The following is a 22173-nucleotide window of genomic DNA, read 5'->3' as shown; positions in this document are numbered from 1 at the left end:
ATTTCCCATGTCCTCAGAGCAGAGGTCGCACAAGGGTTAAGCTGTTTGGGGTTGGGGTTTTAAAAATTAATTACTGATGTTTTATTTTTATTCTTTTAAGGCAGTGCCGACATTGACACTTGTTTATTTGTTTATTTGTAATGTACTGCCAGCGGTAGTGGCGGCAGCATATTCATTGTTACTATTCAAACTGCATCTGCCCCCAGGCATCCTCAGTACTCTCTGGTGCCTCCTCTTCTGAGTGATTCATGTGCAGTGGGTGTATGCACTGGATCACGCATGCTCAGAAGAAGCGTGAGAGGCTACAACGGCTCCTACCCAAGTTTTGCTATGAGGTCCCACGATGCACTGCTCCACTTGGCTGGGCCAACTAACAAACAAACAACAGCAAAGCAATTTAAAGAAGGTAAGTTAAAAAAGAACCAAACACACACAAACAGACTGTAATATCATTCAGTGACTTCAAACCCCCAAATTATTCCTTATCAAAAGGTAACAGTCTATATTGCTGCAGTCCAAACCAGACCAATATAAATCAGAACTTCGAATCATCTACAGTATGTCTACATTCTACAAAATAAGCACATAAAGAAGATGAACTACTTCACATTGTGCTCAATGTTTATGCCATCATCTGTTCAACACATGTAAAAAGCAGATCCAAGACTCCTCAAGGTTTATTCAAACATTTAATACAGTCTGCCTCCCTATCTGGAATGAGAAACAGTTGCTTTAGTTGTAATACTGCACATACAAGTTTACATGTGGCTATATATGACTTTTATTCTTCAATGTGATTACGCAGAAATATTGTATTTGTGAAACCTCATACTCTCTATGTAAAATTGTGGCTGCTGTTCTAACTACTGTAAATTGCATATTGCTCATTTTTGGTGTGGAAAGTCTGTACCACAAATAAAAGATATGAAGGCAGAACGACTGGGAATAGATGTTTAGAGGCTGATCTCAGTTTCCCCAATGACCAAGAATTAGTATTCATTAAGTTGCCATATCCTTTGTTGTATTACAAATATTTAATGTTTCAGGATTTGTTTTATTTGCACTTGAAAGGGTCATCAATGGGTGTTATGTTGGTCTGTCATATGAAAATATATTTGTAGCCGAAAATCATCTTTGTTGCTCAATTGTTTACAAAGCATGCTTTACATTTGTTCTGCTACATAGATAGCAGCCAACAATGCTCTTTTAAGTTATAAACATAAGTTACGATAAATATCACCATTTTTCTCACATTTTCTGGCTTGACATATTCATATCCCAGGTTCCTTGCTACATATTGAATTCCACATATAGCCTTTTACCTTAAAAACAAAAATGAATGGATTCATGCATTGATAAACAATGAAAGATGATGTACTTCGCACACCACTGAGATTGGCTTTAAACATGTATACTGTGGCCGGGTCCCGAGTACCGGCCACTTCACGTGTGCGGCAGCCATCTTGAAATGGTCTCCCGTGTTGGGAGGGTTAATACCCAGCGCCGGAGGGGTTAATGCTCTGGCGCTATGTGCCGCGGGCATAAGGAAGTGTTTTAAATGTGTTTATTAAAATAAAAATGTATGGTACAGTGTGTGCTGGGGCGCTGGGAGAGTAATACCCGGCGTCACAGCCATGAAGGGATTAATCCCCGGTGACTGTATAAAACTATATTGAATGAAATAAATGTAAAAATGAATGTGTATAAGCACTGCAGCGCTGGTAGTTAGCCGCCGTGCAGCAGCAAGGGTTAACCTCCGGCGTTAGGTGCTGGGTGTGTAGCTATGTGTAACTTTAATGTGTGTATAATGTAAATGTGTTTTCAAATTTAAGATGTATGTGTAGAGCATGTGTATGTATAACAAATAAAATGCACTCCCCTCGATTCAGCGGTGCTGCAAGAGCGGCCCTGGATCCTTCACCCTCCCGGCAGCCAGTTTCAGTGACCGTCGAAGGGACTTCCACTGTAGCTTCCTGAATGCAAGTAGATCCAGGATGTGCAGCGACTCCTGGGGGACCCGGAAGGCTAAATCGCTTGTTGGAGCTTAAAGAGCTTCAGCTAACGACAGGTCAGGGAGTGCTGCCGCGAACTCTGGCTGCTCTCCACTGGTACTATTTTCTTCCAGATGTGAGAGCTAGACCTCGGTGCAGGGTCCCTGGAGTAAAGTTTAGGTGGGAGATTTAAAAGATAAATCTCCAGCCTCAGACAGAATGGCACCAGGGAAGAGAGTGGGCTGAGACCCCACTCTCCCTGGCAGCTTGCGGACAGTGGAGAAGTACACCCACCCTCCTGCCACTAGCCTCTATGTAAAAAGGTGTTAACCTCTCTGGGCTGATTCACATGCAGGCTGCATGAATCAGTTCAGATTGGTTAAAGGGACAGGAGGATGGATTACCTCCTGCCAAGCTAGTCTCCAAAAACTGTATAAAAAGAGCACTGGTTTGAATTGAAATGTATTATTGTTCCATCTGACCTCCTGATCACTGGTACCTTAAACCAGTGTGAACTGTCCTTATCAAGACACTTGAGCTAATAAACATCACTTGCTTCAAGATCCTGCTTTGACAACTTCTTCCCTGCTGTTTTTTCTGCGACCTATAGATTAGACCCAAATCTAATCCATTTCCGACTGTTCTGAGGTTGAACCCAGTTTTCCAGTACCAACGCTTTGTTCCCAGCTACAACAGACAGGGTGGCATAGGCGGTCCATTCTGTCACATATACATTTTATTTAAAATATTAAAAATCAAATAATGCAATCTATGATATTCAAAATTTTACACAGTTAAAAGCAGGGAATGTCAACTGAATTTTGCTTCAATAGTGTAACCATTAACAACAGTGCCTCATAAATTCATATATCCTGATTGCACTGATGATTATTAAAAGCTATAAATTGTCCCAGAAGACAATCCTTCAGTAAAGGAAGAGAATGAAATTGCTTTAACACTGCACAATTGTATAGCAGAAGAGGAAGTGATGCAACCTTACAAACTGTGTTTCATCTGAATGTGGACTACAGGTTCCTTGTCTTACTAGATCGCAGACACATGCCCTGTATTAAAGTCGCAGTCCATTAAATTAAGGAACATTGTACCTACACCAAGAAAAAGCCTTTGATTGTGTCTCAGATGAATTCATATACAGGGCAATTTGAAAAATCAGTTTCAACTGAAAATATGTCACAGATAACAATAATACCAGGAGAAGGATTGTGTCAAGCCATGAAATATTTTGGCAAGTATGCTATCCGTTTATGTGTCTATAATCAGCTGTGCCTTCATTATAGGAAATTGGATGCAGTGGACTAATTTTGCCAAGCTGCTCAATAAAATGTTTTATACATCAGATGCATAGTTGTGTATATGTAGTGTTGCACTGGCAATGTTTTAGCTGCACCATTCTATAGTGAAAAATCACAAAGTGTATTTTCAGTAGTGATCTATGAGCATTTCTTCCACAGCTGAAAATTGCTGTTTAATATCTCTGCTTTTCTGGAGATTTTGCGGTTTGACATTCAGGGAAAAAAAAAAATTACAAATCACTGACTAATAAAGGTGAATTTGCTCTGTTAGGTAATTGTCAGATACCATTGATTCCACTAGAGTTGCATTTTCCAGTAGCTTTTTACCTGCCGGGCTAAATCGCTGTAAACAATAATCAGCGCTGACACCCTCTAATAAACTTTCATGGTTGGCTATGAGAACATATTTTCAGCTGTAGCTTCTAATGACATAATCTATACTGAAGAATAACCAGTGTGACACAACTCTTAACATCATCTTGAGAAAGCCACAGCAACCTAGTAAGTAAGATATGTCTGCAACTAATGTTGAATTCCTCGGTGAATGTCTGTACTGGTGAATGTCTGAAAGACTGACAGCTTTCAAATGCTTTTTATTGTCAGACAAGGCTGCTGTCACGCTTCTTTTTATCTGTTGTACAGAACTTCCTCTGATGCATGTGATTTAAGCACAAGATCAGAGAGAACTCTACTGTATTGTTTTGTGAATACTCACAGAACATGGCTTGTCTCTCTGCTCTGCACATTGTTTATTCTACCTGCAATACATCGGTGCTTCTTTGTCAGACATCCATAGTACAGCAAAGGGGCTCTGTATGTGTTCTATGAAACCAAGAGCTTTCTAGAGGCTCAAGTAACAAACTAGAATTTACAAGTTACAGAAACTGTGGAGGGGCCGACAACTTAGCAGCAAAATGTGAAGACAATGTGCTGCATGCAACTATATTACACCTAAAGATGTATGAAACCCCCTCATTTCTATTCTTAACGTCTGACCTGATATTATACGTCAAATTCCCAAATCTTGGCAAATCTTGAGAATCACAATTTTTATCAATAAAACAACTGAAATAATATATCTATCAACAAATGAATTAATTTCACCATATTTTGTAAATTATAGTGTTCTTGCAAAGTGGAAATGATTTTGCCCTCTTCCCAAAAATGTCATCCCCATCTAAATATGTGCACTCTCTACCCCTCTAACACATTTTAGTGATATTTATCATGAAATCTCATTTTTAGCATGGGTCCGCAAGACTAGGCTGTAATCATTTGCAGAACTACCATTGGTGCAGCAGGTCCTGGCAGATGCAGCACCTGCCCTCACCTCCTTCCCACCTAACTGCATCGGGGTCCACAGCTCGCTAGTTCCGCCTCTGACTGCACTGCAAAGAATACCCTCGCTCCATCCAACGTCTCCCATTAGCCTGTGCAATGGTGTGATTGTAATCTCAAAGCCATGCACTTTGCCAGAAGAAAATGTGAGTATTTTGATCTAAGCTGAGCTGTTTTGAAGCTATTGTATGGGCATTTAAGAAATTACAGCCACACCTGTATGGCTGGGAATTTTCAGTTGTAACTGATTGCAATCCTCTAAAATAGACTCTGCTGACCTTGACGATTACAATACAAAAAGTGTTGGAAATTGGGACAAATCAGTTTCAATTCAAAATATGTTACATATTACAATAATATTAGGTTTGTCTTGTGTTAAGCCCTGAAATATTCTGCTCAGTATGCTATGTGTTTAAGTTCCTGTAATCAGCTGTACATTCATTATAGGAAGTTGGATGCATTGATCTCATTTTTCCAACTGCTCTATAAGATGTATTATACATCAGTTGCTTAAATAAATACATATAGGTACAGTTAAAGTAGTGTTACACTGGCAATGTTTTAGCTGTGTTTTGCTACAGTGTAAAATCACTAAATTTATTGTTATTTGTAATTTTTGAACCGTCTACATCTGCAAATCTCTGTTTAAAATGACTACTTTTGGGCAGTTTTCTAGCAATGATGTGGTTTGACATTAAGGAAATGTCTAAGATAGAATCTGCATCCCTGGATATTGTGACAGCTGCCCAAAATGTAAATGCTATATTAATTCTAGATAATCATAATAATGTCTTCTTGTTATTGTGTCAAGTAAACGGCAGATAATCAGTATGTTAGCTAGGGCAGTTTTGCTTATATTAGAACTCCGGTATAAAATTAGGATTAGACTATGGTAGATACAGATAAATTGACCGTATCTACAATTGTCTGGGCTGCTATTGCAGTGGAAGAGGGGGAGACCACATATGGACACAGAAGATGGTTGGTGGGACCAGAGAAGCATAGATAGCTCCTGGTGCTCTAATTCTTTTATAATGTCAGACAAGAAATTAAACAAATGTGAAAAATAGCACAGGCTATTATTAAAAATAATGCAAAAAAAAAAGCAAAACAAAAAAAAAACCAACTATTTACTGCACCGAATGTGTTGTTGGATATGGTTTTGGTGTTCACTGTGCTTCAAAGTTAAACAAAATCAACAGAAGAAAGCAGTTGTGTGCCAATGTGGATTTAAGCCTAATTTTAATAAACAATTCTTGGATTGAAAAAAGTACAAAATGTGTAATTGTGAACACTGTGGGTACATGCATTGCCTATATTACTTTGCTGAAAGATAATGTTTTGAAGAACACAAGCTGTTTTTCAATGTAACTTCTTCTCCCCGAGAGTTATGGATCATTAGAGGTTCTAGTAGATGTTGACAACATTAATGAAAATGTAATTAGTTTTCTTCTCTGCACAGAATATTAAATTATTATTCGTAACACTCTTCTGTTTTTTTTCCACTATGCTATCAAAACTGTTATTTTATAATATGTTGGTGCTACTTTACAAGAAACAAAAATTTTCTCAGCCATTTATTCTTTTCAGGCTTGGACTAGGGAAGTCATTACTGGAGAATTCCCTGCAGGGTAACAAACAAATATGATTTCTATTAGCTCATTTAAAACAAAGGTGTGTCCTAACATTTCCCCTAAATATGTGTATAGGGTCCTCTTATTAAAGATCAGTTTTAACTGCTATAACACTAGTTAAATATCTGGTCATCACAGGGACAGTTCATGAAGCAAGCAATAGCAAAAGATTAAGTTGCCCCTGACTGGCCACAGTACATTTATATAGTGTTGGGTACTCTATGTCCCTAAACATACATATATTTAGTATAGCAGATAAGGTTAGACAGTGAGAGCCCAAGGGTACATTTCTACAATCACCAGCATACAGTTATCAAAGGGAAGTACCCATAGTTTCGGCTGTGGGGGAAGCAACTCTCGTGATGTCATGATGAGGTCATCAGTAATTTGATGTGTTGCTGGGCCACCAATAGCTGTGTTAAGAAGTCAGAACCAGACCGTAAACCAGTGAACGCAGCAACATCCAATTAATCTTCAAGCATAAATGACCCTTACTACAACCTACGATGTCATGGGAGGAATGGGGAGGGGAATAAGCGAATGCACATAGAAAATATATAAAAATATAAGGGTGTGCTAAGCTTGAATGCAAGCAGCAGCATCTGATTCAACCTTTAGAAATCTCATAAGTACGTGTTTTTCTCTCATATCACTCTCACCAGTTACAGGTAAGGTGTAAGTGCCGATTACTAGTGATGACTTTTGCGTATCCATGCTAATACATGTGTTTGAAATCAGAAGCAACTGTAAAAATGGATGTTATTTACAGTAGACATTCAGAACATCCTAATAAATGAAATTTATGGGTGGGGCTGTGAAGGAGCTCTTGTATTTCCGCTGATGACGCAGTCACAGTTGGCGGAGCTTGAGCCACACATAATGGCCAATAGCATTCCACTGCTGTTTACATACACCAGACTTAAGCGCAGATTAAGATATGAACCTGCTGAAAGCCACAGCATTTCAAACACAGAAATTGTCTCTCACATGTGGCATTTGGCAGAGATCATTGCAAACAAAGGAAAAACATGTGTTCACAGGACAGGAAGTCACAGCTAAGAATTACAGAGCAGTGAGTCATCATTGCAGGCAGTGTCCAGTTGTGGGAGTTGTGGCAGAGGTCAAAACCCCCACCTGTAGCAATGTATTCTGGGTAAAGGTGTAAAAACTCCTGAAGCAGGCAAAGCTGTCTCTTTGCTACATACACCTCTCTTCACTGAACATCACACTGCAACATTCCACTGTACATTTTATCCTGCAATAACTTCTCTGTATTACTTAACTTTTACCTGCATCTTATATACTCTGCCCATCTATTTCTATTAACTTTCCTAATATTTGCTTGCATGTATTTCTATTAACTTTCCTCTGAATCTTTAACTCTAATCCTGCTCTCTAACTATTTCCATAAGTGACTCTTTCTTAATCTGTAACTGTATTAATCTTATAAATTACATTTTATATACAAATATATATATCCCTGCAATTTAATTAACTTTAACAAAGGCTGGCTTTTTATCACAAAACCATGCTTCTCACACAGCCCTTTCCACCCTCCTCAGGCAGGCTATTGTTTCCAGGCCTGTATTATCCCTTAGGCCTGACCACATGTTACACACACATGCGCCATGCTAACTTTCTATCGCACTCTCTCATTCATATCTTTCTCTCTCTCATTTAATCTTTCTTTATATCCCACTTAAACACATTTCTCTTTACACATTTAAACACACACAATCATGTGCTTGCAATCTTTCTTTCTGTCTCTTTCTCATCTAAATACACACAAACATGTGCTTGTTTAAACACATACTCTTCATAAATACATTTCTCTTCCTCTTCTTACATTCATACACACATGACACAAAGAACAATGACTGATAAACACCCATATACACTTTCTGTCTTACTACAGCATGTACACTAGCGCATATATATATAAATATATATATATATATATATATATATATATATATAGAGAGAGAGAGAGAGAGAGATTATATACCCACTTCTGAAATATTATCATGCCTGTTGACTCTATAATGTATTATCTGTATTGTATGTATGCATTTATGTATTGTTTGTTTGATTATCTTTGTAAAGTAAAAGACTTGTACCTTTCTGTCTGTTTTGTATGTTTAGATTACTAGAATGAATAGGATGATGGATGTTTATATAGGTAATGCAGTATAGTGAAGTAAATGATAGATTGGTATTTATTTAGCGATTAACACATAATGGTGGGCTATCTGACGTGGAGGTCAATAGATGTGCTTAGGCAGTATATAGCCTTGTCAAACAGAGGGATCGCGTAAGTCCCTTTTACGGATTTCTAGTTGGGATGCATAGGCATAACAACTGGAATACCTTGTTTACAGTTGGCATGGTATGAGGCAAAAGCTCAAAAGGTTGAGTGAAATAATGCCTCTAAAGCACATCTGAGATATCACGGGTGCGTATTATTCAACGTGACTAAAATAGCGAAAAAGATGCCAATTGCGTTATATCCCAATAATTAATGAGATTAGTTATTAATAAGATCAAAGGTATGGTAGCATAATTATGGTGGAACACAGGATCCTATAACAGGGGCGAATACACTTTTTTAAAAATATTTTGTCCTTAATAACTGGGGGCCTGATTACTGATCTTATCTTGTGCAGAAGTTGCAATGCGTATTTTAAGAACAAACGGGGAGATAAAAAAGTCACGATTCAACAAGGACGGAAGTTCAAATCCATGCCCACTTAAATCATTTACGCAACGGAAAATAGGTTGCAACAGATCTTATGCAGTCAATTCATTTTAAGATGATCCGCTTCTTTATATCCACTTCTTATTTGAAGGTTAAACAGTGTTACATAACGGCAAATGTGGGAGGTGCAAAGGGTTTGTTTACGAATTTAAAGACACAATTGGAGTGTATTGTGCAGAACTGTTATTACCTAATTATTCGTTTTTACATTTACATACTTATATAATTTTGGGCAAATCACTTTGAAGTGTTAAATGAGCTAAATCAACACACTTTCTTATTCACCTGCATGAAAGAACATGTCACAAACATGCTCCCAGCTGCCGTGACTTTGGAGTGTTTGCTATATGAGGTTGCACACGATTTCAGCCCGCAGTCTCTCTCCACCTATCAAACAGGTTATAGACCTACTGAATTGCCCCCAAACAGCACTCACACCCCCAGACACTTCAGGTTTGCCACAACCTTTTGAATATGGGCAATAGGACCCCAATATACTGTCCCACACTGGCACACAAGGCTTCTAGCTATCCACAGACTAGCAAGACCCACACCAGCAAGCACAGGGTTAACTCTTCACACCTCCAGACTGTTACAGAAATGTAAATGCAAGCACACACAGCTTGTTTATCAAATGTATCAACAAATCACACACTGGGTTAACTTGGTTGAGCTATTTCTTCTTAACAGACTAATAGATTTGTTAGAGTATCAAGGACGCAACATATTAAATTATAGATTTAATATACAAAAGTACATGGCATACAGATATAAAAAATAATGAATAAACAATTCATAGATTGACATACACAAGCAAAACAGTTTAAAATAGCTTTCACTTTCATGAATTTCATACTCTGTGCTGTGGGAAATTTGGCAAGGAAGATGGACAGCTATTCAATGTGAATTGATTTCCCAAAAAGTCTGACAATTTTCTGTGTCTCGTCTCAACATTTTAAAGACCTGTCTCTGCCCCCAGGCGGTTGTGACCTGCGACACTTTTTTCAATCACCATTTGCAAGTTGCCTGATTTACTAACCAATTCTACTATGTGATCTAACTTTTCTGTAGAGCATCACTTTGATCCAATTTTATCATTAATAAATCTCCTATGACTCTGTCCATCTTTTGATACCAAACATGTTGAATTTTTGACAATGTGACATACCTTTTCCAAAGATATGTGATTTTAGCTGTTCCCGGATACACACCGTACCTGCCATTCACAACTCTGGTGTGATTTCTGCTCCTCAGTATGGAGTGTTACACAGAATATGGAATTTGAAGACATCTTCTTTGAAGTTCATATTTCTATATACTTGTATAGTCCATCACATGCTTTCCTTGGCTGCAAGATTCTCACCTAGGAATATGGCTCTCTCTCTAATTCACACCTAATGGTTCTATAGTGTTTACACTGCTTATTAAAAGGAAGTTAGTGAGGATGTGGAATACAAGATCAAACACAATGGATGTCTGTGATCTGGATATCTTAAGCAGGTCTCCTCACAAAAGGGTTTGCTCAACCTAATAACCTCCTACTGAGCTAATTGTTTCCTTTTTAAAAACATTTGGTCAAACATTTATCTGAGTTGAAAATCAGGTTCACGCCTATGTATGAATGTAATATTTTATTTGGGCCCTGACCTTCAATGTTCTATTTCATCATATCAGATTTATGCTCTCATCCTGACAGATCGTGTAATGTGTTTGAGTTGAACTGCGAGTGTGGATGCAAATGCATCTTGCAATAATAAAATGCTAGCATAAATAAACATGTATATTAAAATAAATATTAGTGTATTATAAAAATTTATAACATTAACTTTACAAAATGCGTAGTGTACTCTTCTATAATCAATCAGGGCTGCCGAGAGGGGGGGGGGGGCGGGTACATTTTACCCGGGCCCGGCCATGCCAGGGGGCCGGGACCCTACTGCTGATTTAAAATTCTCTTTTTTTTTTTCATTTTTTATTTTTTTATTCTGTTGGCGGCGGTAGCTGGAAGAAAAAAAAAAACATACCGACGCGATCGTGGCGGCAGTGTCCATGCTCTGCTCTCTTATCCATTCACACTGACTGCCGGGCGTGACGTCCTCAAGTCACGCCCATCAGTCAGTGAGGAGCGCCGCAGCCAGGACCAAGCCAGAAGAAAGAAGAGCAGACAGAAGAGAAGAAGAGAAAAAGAAAGAAGCTGACAAAGGTAAGCAAAGAAATGGAGAGGTAAGGGGAGGAAAGAACAGAAAGGGACAGTACTATAAAGAAAGGGGAGAGAGGCACAGAGGGGAAAAAAACGTGTAAGAGAGGCACAAAGGAAAATAAAAGTGTAAGAGAGGCACAAAGGAAAATAAAAGGGGAAGATGCACAGAGGAAAATAAAAGGGAAAGAGAGGCACAAAGGAAAATAAAAGGGGAAGAGAGGCACAGAGGAAAATAAAAGGGGAAGAGAGGCACAAAGGAAAATAATAGGGGGAGAGAGGCACAGAGTGAAAAAAAGGGGGAGAGAGGCACAGAGGGAAAAAGAAGGGGGGAGAGCAGCATGGAGGGCACAGTGTGAGCATAAGGGGGCACAGTGTAGTTGTGTAGAAGGGGCACAGTAATGTGTGTGTGTGATGGCACAGGGGGCTTGTTGCAATGTAGTGATGTAGGTGGTGGCTAATTAATGGGTGCTATTTTGTTTGTAGGATGATGGTGAGGCAATTTAAAAGTGGGGACTATTAATTTAAGATGGGGTGGTTTGGGGGCTATTGAATGTTGGGGTGAGTTTGGGGAGAATGAGGTCTATTTATTAAATGTGACTATGAATTATTTAATGGCAGTGATGGTTGCGGGAAATAGGTATTGCTGGGGCTGTTTGCAGGAAGGAAAATAGGTTTATTTATTAAATGTGAATACTATTATTTTAATGTTGGGGCTGGAGGAAGGCCTAATTATTAATCATGGGTCCTATTGATTTAACGCCGGGGCTGGCTGTAATTTTCTAAATGTAGCCATTTTTTTCCCAAATAGGTCCTCCAACATACCAGGTTCCGGACAAGCCGCAACTAAAGAAAGCAGCATTCACAGGTGGTGAAAGTGAGAAGAACAGGTAGGAGAGAGCAGCAGAGTGTGTGAAATGTTGTGATTCTAGTAGGGACAATGGCAATTTTTGGTGAGTGTTGTGCCCAATGTAAGGTGCAGGCCAAGACTGAACTCTTTGTGTACACACTGCATTCTTTCTATACTACACTGTGGTGCTAGATGTCTTAAAAGTCAGGAGTGCTGGGACATATGTCACGCTCTGGTGAATTCAGGACCTAGTGATTTTGATGTGCTAGCCAAGCCCCAATGGTGCATTGCCACGCCCCTAAATGTATGACCACACCCCCGAAAATTGTTGCACCGCCGTTAGGCTAGCCACGCCCCAACGGCGCATTGCCACGCCCCTGAATGTATGGCCACACCCCAAAAATGTTTGCACTGCCGTTAGGCTAGCTACACCCCAATGAGGCATTGACACACCCCTGAATGTATGATCACACCCGCGAAACTTTTTGCGCCGCAAAATTTTTTGGGCTTACTCGACTATGAGGGGGTCCCCATGAATTTGTTGCACTGGGCCCTGAATTCCTCTTGGCAGCCCTGTAATCAATTCATAGGAGAGCACATAGTAGTGTAAAGGGCGTAGTCAGAAATCAAACTCATGACTCCATTGTTGGAAGGTGGATTAGCTAACATCTAAGGCAACATTCAATTAGAAAAATAAATACATTCTATAGACTAGAGCGGGAAGCACAACAATACAGCATGCGTGCAACAGATGTAAGAGCTAGATAATAGTGCTTTAAACCAAAAGTAAACATAACACTGGCACTCTTCCTCCTTACAACAAATATATGCCAGCTAACATCTGCACAGTTACCTTAGTGGTTTGTACTTCTGTCTCACAGCATTGACGTCATGAGTTCAAATACCAAACATGGCCTTAACATCTGTGTGCAGCTTGTGGGCCTGAATCATTAAGGAAAGGAACACAGGAGGAACTTTAGCCACAACAACCGATATTTGGACTTTGCAAGGCGTAGTATTAGGATAGTATTTAGCAAATAAGGAAAGCAATGGTTTATTTGCATGTAACACACAAACACTTGATAGCTTGATTTTTACTCTGACGTTTAAAAGCGATCTACTACACACTCTACCACAATGATAAATCTCCCCCTCAAATGCATCTTTATTAGGCCAAGGTGCATTTTTTATTTATTACAATGTTTTACTTTCAAAAAAGATTCAGGCCTACAGGACACATTCACATTATTATGTGCATGCTGACATCTATTACTATGAATGACCTAAGACTCAGAGGGGTTGGGTTGATTTTGAGGAGACAGGCTCCTTGGAGTTAAATGCAACATTGTCTTGAAACCTTGTTTTTTCTGCATCTACGGCTTGTATGTTATGTTATGTACTCAGCTTTACAAAAACATCAATGCAGACCACAGTTGAGCAGCATGGTGCTTTAGTCACTAGCACTTCTGCCTTATAGCACTACAGCCATGAGTTCAATTCCCAACCATGGCCTTATCTATGTGGAGTTTGTATGTTCTCTTCCATGTTTGCGTGGGTCTACTCTGACATTCTAAATTGATGTACAATATGCTCTTTCTCAAATTTAAATATGACCTCATATTTAACATTCACCTCCCCCTTCAATGCAACATGGTTTTGGGAAGGTGTTAATTTTGTATGGCATTTGGCATATATCTTCCTTAATGATTCTGGCCTCCAGGGCACATTATGTGTAGGCTATTATTGCGAATGGGCTACCTCTTGGAGGGGGGGTTGTTGGTTGAGGGCACACATTCTTTTTTGTGAAATGCAGCTAGCAATTGAAAACCTTTTTTCTACTGCTTGTATGTTATGTCCCCATCTTGTATAGAAAAATACTGCAGCCAACACTGGGTCAGCATGGTGGCTTAGTGGCTAGCATCTCTGCCTCCCAGTGCTGGTGTCATGAGTTTGAATCCTGACCATTGATTTATCTGTGTGGAGTTAGTATGTTCTCCCAATTTTAGTGTGGGTTTCCTCGCAAAATCAAAAGACATAATAGTATCTTCATTTGCTGCTAACAAATTGACTCGAGTCTGTTTGTGTTGTGACTTTTACATTGTAAGCTCTGTTGGGACAGATTGCTTTTTCTGTACAGTGAGGCAGAATTACTAGTGCTATATAAATGTTGTGATGAAGTAGTAGTAACGAAACAATCTAGCTTAAATGTTATTATTGTTTTATTGAAATCTCCATTCTTTATTGTCTTAATACCCACATGTTCTGCAATTGTAATATATTAATAAAGACAAACACACCAATGATTGTGTTTGATTATATTATATTAATTCAAAACTTTAGAAAACCAAAAATATAGGTAAATTAATTAAACAAAAAAATTTAACCATAAAGTTTGTCCAATAATTTAGTCAATACACTTGAAAGCTTGGGATTGGATTCTAAGATGGTTGAATGGACAAGATCATGGTTGCAGGATAGAAAACAGAGAGTTATAATAAATGGAGTGCATTCACAGGAGGGAAAGGTTACCAGTGGAGTACCCCAAGGATCTGTACTTGGGCCACTGCTTTTTAATATCTTTATTGGAAACATTGCAAATGGTATTAAAGGGAAGTATACCTTTTTGCAGATGACACAAAGATATGCAACAGGGTAGACACACCAGGAGGGGTAAAACAAATGATTGATGATCTAGGTAGACTAGAGGAATGGCGAAGAGAGTGGCAACTACAGTTTAATGCCAAAAAATGTAAAATCATGCACTTGGGTCTCAAAAATCCAAAAGCTAAATAAAGAATTAATGGCATAATAATGGAAACCTCTGAAGAGAAAAGGGATCTAGGAGTCACTATTTCAGGTGACTTAAAGGCAGGTAAGCAATGTAACAAAGCAATGAGGAAGGCAAGTCAGATGCTTGGTTGCATAGGGAGAGGAATCAGCAACAGAAAGAAAGAAGTAATAATGCCACTGTATAGGTCATTGTTACAGCATCATCTAGAATACTGTGCTCAATTCTGGAGGCCATATCTGCAGAATGATATAAATACATTATAGACTGTACAAAACAGTGCAACTAAAATGGTGCATGGCCTACAGCACATATATTACCCGGAAAGACTCAAATTTCTTAATATGTACAGTTTTGAGCAGAGAAGGGAAAGGGGGATATAAACTTTCAAATATATGAAGGGTTTGAACAAGGTACAGGAGGGAAACATTCTTCAAAGGAAGAGAAGTAACACAAGGACATGCACTGAAACTGGAGGGAAGTAGGTTCAGAGGAAATTTGAGGAAAAACTACTTCACAGAAAGGGTAGTGGATAAGTGGAATAGCCTCCCAACAGCGGTTGTAGAATCAAATACAGTAGAGCAGTTTAAACATGCTTCGGATAGACATATGAATATCCTTATAAAGAATAAATGATCAAATGTGGTTTAAGGTACCATATGGATGTTGGTTTTATCCCATGGTTAGAGGTGTTGCAGGGCAGGTTGTGCTGGAACCAATAATGGTTATCTTCTTTATCTGTTGAAAATATTAGAGAAAAAGAGATCAACCTTAGGCCATTTTGAAACAAAATATTACTTGAATGTGTGTACTTTGTACACACCTGTATTTTCAAGCTGTAAAATCTACAATTTCTGATGCCTTTACTGAAACGCAGGTCTCCCAATAACCAAAAAGGAATAACATTGTTAACTATAGATACTTACATGCTTACAAAGGCAACTCCTTCATGTCCTGTTCCTCCTCTATGAAATGATTCTTGGCACACCTTCTTGGTGCTCCAGCTGTCAGCTGGGTCATAAGGTCTATTGGAATAAATTACACACATTTAGCTATTTAATGAAATGGTGTCTGTTCTCACTTATCCTCAAAATGAAAGAGATTATCTTTGATAAGGTATCTCCATTAGAACACATTGACAAATCAGTGCCTTAAAATCAATAAACAGACACAACACTTACTTTATTTACCTAGGCAGAAAAGAACATTCACATAGTAAGATATATTATTAACACAGACTATGGTTGATTAATGTTTATTTTTCAGGTAAGGCCTGGTAGTACATCAATGAAATACTTTAGTTTGCTATTTTTTACAGCTAAGCTCTAAAAGTCAACCATCAACATTAGTTTTAAAAGTGCTATAGCTAGAAAACCTCAACAGGAGCAGAGGCAGCCCTTACAGCCCGATTACAAAATATTTGCAGATTTTAAAGGTAAGCATTTTTTTTCACTTAAAACTGTCTGGTGCATGCATTTGTATATGTTTTGAAAAATAAAACATAATTTATTTTCATCACCAAACAACAATTGTATTTTTAGGATGTTAGAGAGTTTAAAAAGTGTTACATAAACCATAATAGAAAAAGATTTTACCTTGCAAATCAGTCTGGAACCTGAGGAGGCCTGACTCCACAGTTTCAGGAGGGCTAGAGATCTGTTGGATAAATATGTAACATGGGGTAGTTCCAAAACACATTAGAATCATCTTAATAGATATTAGATTGAAAAGCTTCACAACACCCCCCCCCCCCCCCAGAAAAAAAAATTTGGTTTAAAAATTAAAATACAAAAAACAGACATGTTAAAATGCACATTACATATGAAAATAGATATGCACTGTTATTGTGGAACATAAGAGTATCTTACAAACACAAACTTTTAAAGTGTCTATAAAAGTGTAAGAGAAAACATAACTATCAATACAAATAAAAGTCCACTAAAGAAATACACACCAGTAAATTCCACTATAGACTCCTAACCAGTGTAAAGAGTGCATTAACCAGTCTTTTATAGTGGATTGTAATGAGACAAGTATATGCAGGTGTATGGCCCACAGTGGTATCAGATGAGGAGATCTGACGCTGGGTCTATGCAACGCTGTTTATGAATATCTGTTACTTAATTTTAAACTGATTAAAAATGTTTGTGTTTATTTCTGATTGTGATTTATTCTGAGATGCATTTGCATAGACATTCTTATTTTACATTTTTGAAGAAAAAAAGATCCTTCCTGTCGGTAATTAAGAAGGTGTATGCAATTGTTCATTTAGTTATGCTCATTAGCACTTTAGGTTGCCACTACTGCCTGTGTTGTGATGTATGTTTGTTTCCATCTGAAGTCATGAGTCATGTGTTCATGGCTCATGGGACATGAGTCATGCCTGTTTCTGTGTGGACTTTATATATCCCCATGTTTCTGTGGGTTTACTCCAATGTGTCACTTATAGAGGAGTGTGCTAGTATATGTTTGGTGTTGGCTCTGTCTATAGAGTATTGTATTGTGCATGTATATTTTTGATTGCGAATTATTAGCCGTTGAATTCGCATCCACATTTATTTTTATTTAATCTAATAGAACATTCAAACATGGTGCTTGTCATTCAAATCTATATAATGTATGAAATGCGCAATCTGCACGTTGCCTTAGTGGTTAGACAATCCACATTTTATCAGAGGGGTCATGAATTCGATTCCTGACACATTTTATGAAATATGCCTATTGTTGAAATTTGTGTGGAGATACAACAGAGTCAAGCAGCTGTTCCAAATAAAGTAACTCCAAACAAATAGAAAATATCCACAGCTAAAAACAAACAACACCAATGTTCCAAAAAAAATGCAGAAGGCAAAAAATGACAAACAATTTAAAGTCCAACTATTATTATAATTACTATTATTACATTATACATCAATTAATTTGCATTGCAAATTATTAAAACTGCATGGATTTAGGGCATAAATATTTCATTGTATAATTAATGAAAAATTAAAAAAGAAAAAAGTTTGTTAAGAGAGAAGTGTATGGAGGTGTATGTTGTGCATAGTTTGTTTGATTATGGGTTTTAAAAAGCAAACATTGTTTTTTCAACAGTTTAGTGTGGTGGCTTATTTGGCGCTGCTGGTGTGTGTAATTCTTAATTTTTCATAGTAACACTTTAGCCTGCCAGTAGCACTTTACTTGCATGCAATGGTGTATTGTTGAGCTTTTCATTCTAGTCTATAGCATGCACATATTGTTTCCATCTGCACGTTGGTTTAGTGGTTAGACAATCCATCCTTCCAACAGTGGGGTTATGAGTTTGAATCCTCAGTCCAATGTTTGTGTGGGTTTCCTAAGTGTCCCTTATGGAAGTTTACACATGGTTTATGTTCGCACATTTTATCTATATAGTTTTAATAAATGAAACTGTAATGCCTTTTATTTATACTAGCGTATTATTAGCCGTTTAAAAAATAATATCACACAAGGTGTAGGCTAACTATTAGATATTACACATCAACCACTTCACATTGCAATTTATTACAGCTGTGCATCCTCTATGCTTGTTTTAAAAAAATAGTACATTGTTTAATGTTTGACATTTATATAAAGTTAACAAAAAAAAAATTCAGAGTGAAGATGTTAAGATGTATGTTGTGCATATTTAGTTGTGAGTGTTTTAAACAAATAATGCTTTTTTTACTCTTTAGTGTTGTTGTTCAGTACTGCTGCTATAGCTTTTTTGGACTTAAACATGATCCCGAGCTTTCTTAAGTTTAAGCAAGAAGTTAAGAAAAACGCTAAGCATTTCTTCTTATAAATCCAACCGATCCGGAGGTAAACGCCTACTCTTCTTAAGTCATTGCGATCTCCGCCCATTCCCCTCCCTTTCTAACCCTCTTTTCTTAAATGGTCGGAAAGCTTCTTAAGTGCAATTAAGAAGGATTTTCATCTTAACGTAAGAAGTTATTAACTTACGCAACAGATTTTCCTCCTTATCTCCCTTTTTTGGGCATGCGCAGAGACGATTTTCAAATTATCCACAAAAAACGGCAGATAAGATCAGTAATGAATCATTACCTGTATTATTAACAGGTAACTTTAATAGCTTTTTCTTTCCTTTTATGCTATCTTTGGGACTTTATATTCCACATATATACTGGAAGTATTCTGCATTGTCTGGTATATCTCTGTATTGTCTGTAAGAGCAGAGTGTACATAGACCTTTATTCAACAGCCATATCTTTACATCTGCTCCTTGTTGAAATTCGGATGTGTGTCTTCACGATTTTCCCTGCATTTTTAGGAAAAGGCACAATACGTTCATTTTGTGTGCCATAATGAATCAAGCCCAGAATGTTACCAAGACGTTTTAAAAAATAAATATTATAAAAAATTCTTTCTGTCATCAACACCTAGGGGTAAATGTATCAAGCTGAGAGTTTTCCAGCGGGTTTGAAAAACCAATCAGATTCTATCTATCATTTCTTTAGTGCATTCTACAAAATAACAGCTAGAATCTGATTGGTTGCTATAGGTAACATCTCCACTTTTCAAACCTGCCGGAAACTCTCAGCTTGATACATTTACCCCCTAGTGTGTGACACTTATGCACTTTATGTCTCACACTCAAATGTGTGAAGGTTACCCTGTAAAATCGTTCTGCCAAACCCCTCCAAATTATGGCAGAATCACACGCTTGTCTTCCTAGTCCAGTCCCTACTTTTCCCCAAATCTAAGAATTTGGATACAGTAGTATTTCATAAAGTGTGGGAAGGGCAGAATTAAAAAATAGTTCTTGATATCTCTAAACTAACTAGGGGAAGAATAATAGAACATATTGTTCTCACATTTTAAATAATATTTCCATATACAATATAATGTCCATAGGTTAAAATATATTTATCTAAAGTGCTACCAAAGGAAAGCTTGATTTGTCCTGAAAAATATCAAATTTAATACTTACTTGCATGGATTAAGAAATTTTCACATAAACTAGTTGAGAAGAGTGATGATTAAGGTGGTGAGTGGTGGACAGTGAATAGTAGTGAACAGAGCAATTCAATAGTAGAAAATAAAAAGTAATTAGGAACCCAAAGCTTTTCCAGTTTTAATAGCAGGGCCAGTGTTATTCTCTGTTATGTATAAAAAGGGAAAAAACAAGAAGTACAACATTCCACCCACCACTTATAATGATATGGGGCATCTGAACTTGTCAGGCCTGATATTATACTAGTAAAAGACACCTACAAGAAACTTATCCCCACCTTTACAGCAAACTCCATGGTGCAAAGCATGTGTACTCTTTCAGGTCCTTCTGGGCTATGAATTCCTGGGAAATATTTCACTGGGACCTCAAGAATACTGCTTCTTTTCTTCCACATATCTGTCTGCTTTATTGCACACAGTTTTTGATGGTCATTTTGAACCTTTAAATCTATGTTCTTATTCAGTAACCCATACCTCCCAACTGTCCCGATTCCGACTAGACAGTTCTGAATTGAGGGTACTGTCCTGTGATCAGCACCTTTGACCTTACTTGCAGGAAGTTGGGAGGTACCATGGTGAGCTGGTGACTCCTCACCCTCACTTATAAAGCTCTCTTTAATTCTACTGCTCCATATCTCTCCAACCTCATCTTCACTTATATTCCTTCTCGCTCCCTGCGGTCATCCAATGACCGTCGCATTACCTCCCATCTGGTCACCACCTCTCATTTCCGCATTCAAGACTTGTCCCGTGCTGCCCCCTTTCAATGGAACATTCTCCCCCGTTCTATCAGGCATTCACCTAGTCTGTCAGATTTCAAACGCTCCCTTAAAACCCACCTGTTCAGGTTAGCCTACCCTTCCTCCGCCTAACCCTGCCCTCCTTCAACCCTCTTCTCTCGCACTCTAACTAACCTTTCTATACCTCACCCCTCTTTTTTTCTCCTTGCTCCTTTCCCCTCAATGTTCTTGTTCCTCACCCCATCTTCCCACAGTCAGTCTCCCCCTCACCCATAGGTCTTTCCTCGTGTCCTCCTTCTCTTGTAACTTTGCCCTTAGCCCTCATCTTTTTTCCATTTCGTCTTGACTCCTGCCCCTACCTTTCATCCTCTCCAGTGCCTCCTCTTCTCCATCTCTGCCCAGATCCTGTAAGTGTAGCCCACTCTACTCGTCACAGGCAAAACCCTTTATTCACCCCCCACCTCTCTCCTTACCTTCCTACCTGTACCTTGGAATTCACTTTTCCTATCTGTACACTGGAATTCACTTTTACCTCTTTGCCCTATGTATTTCTCTCTGCTAAATTGGTACTTGTTTACACATATTGCACTTTGTCTATAATTTTTACACTTTGCTTTTACTGCATTTTGTTTTGTACTACCTTGTATGCCATGTACTGTATGCTATGTATTGTCACCCTCTACTGTTATCCCAAGCTCTATGTATGGCGCTGTGGACCCTTTGTGGCACCTCATAAATAAAAGATAATGATAATAATGGGTACCAAGAGGCATGCATCTCTGGTGCCTGTAGCAATTTAAAGGTGATTTTTGGGGATGGAATGAGTGTTGGAGGTGGCCTAGTGCTTAAGAGCTTATGCAATCATGGCTATTGCACCATGACCACGTGCCCCTAACATGACACAGACATGGTCGTAATGTGATAATGTGATTCCGGAGCTGTATCCCAATTTAAATATTCACAATGTTGGTAGGCATAGTAACCTAACAGATCAGCCACAGGTTTTTTTGCCTAATTTGGTGTGTAGGTTTCATGAGTCCTTTGTGGAAACTGATTAAGTCATTGCTTACAACTGTGTTCCTCTTATGACTAGTTAAAACAAAGAGTTGCCTATTTAATTATTTTAGCTGTTGTCTGTACAACAACAAATCTTGCTGAGGAACAGCGCTTTAGTTTGTCTTCTGTTCTGGTACTTAGTTTGCATGTCAGTAGTTTCCTGGTAAGACTTCTTTGGGTCAACATCCCTTGGTACTTCTGCAATAGAGTCCTCTTGTGAGAAGCAGAATAGCCATTAGACTCTGCATTTATGGAACTTACCAGAGATCAGATTTTAACATTTTTCCAATATAATAGAGAAGGGCTTCTTATGGTCTTTATATCTAAAAGAAAGAAAAGAAATATTTAAACTACAAAAACGTTTGATTTGTTTGAACAAAGTACACATACTTTCCCACTATAGCATTAGTGGATACACTCCCAGGATTTTCTTTTATGGTACCAAAGCACATTGTATTGCTTCATTTGATTTTATAAAATTCAAAAAAATCACAATGGAACAATGTTAGGCTTATGTGGAAGGGAATATGCACTCACGAC

Source organism: Mixophyes fleayi, chromosome 3 (assembly GCF_038048845.1).
Source record: "Mixophyes fleayi isolate aMixFle1 chromosome 3, aMixFle1.hap1, whole genome shotgun sequence".
Classification (NCBI taxonomy): domain Eukaryota; kingdom Metazoa; phylum Chordata; class Amphibia; order Anura; family Limnodynastidae; genus Mixophyes; species Mixophyes fleayi.
Note: the sequence above shows the minus strand (reverse complement) of the source record.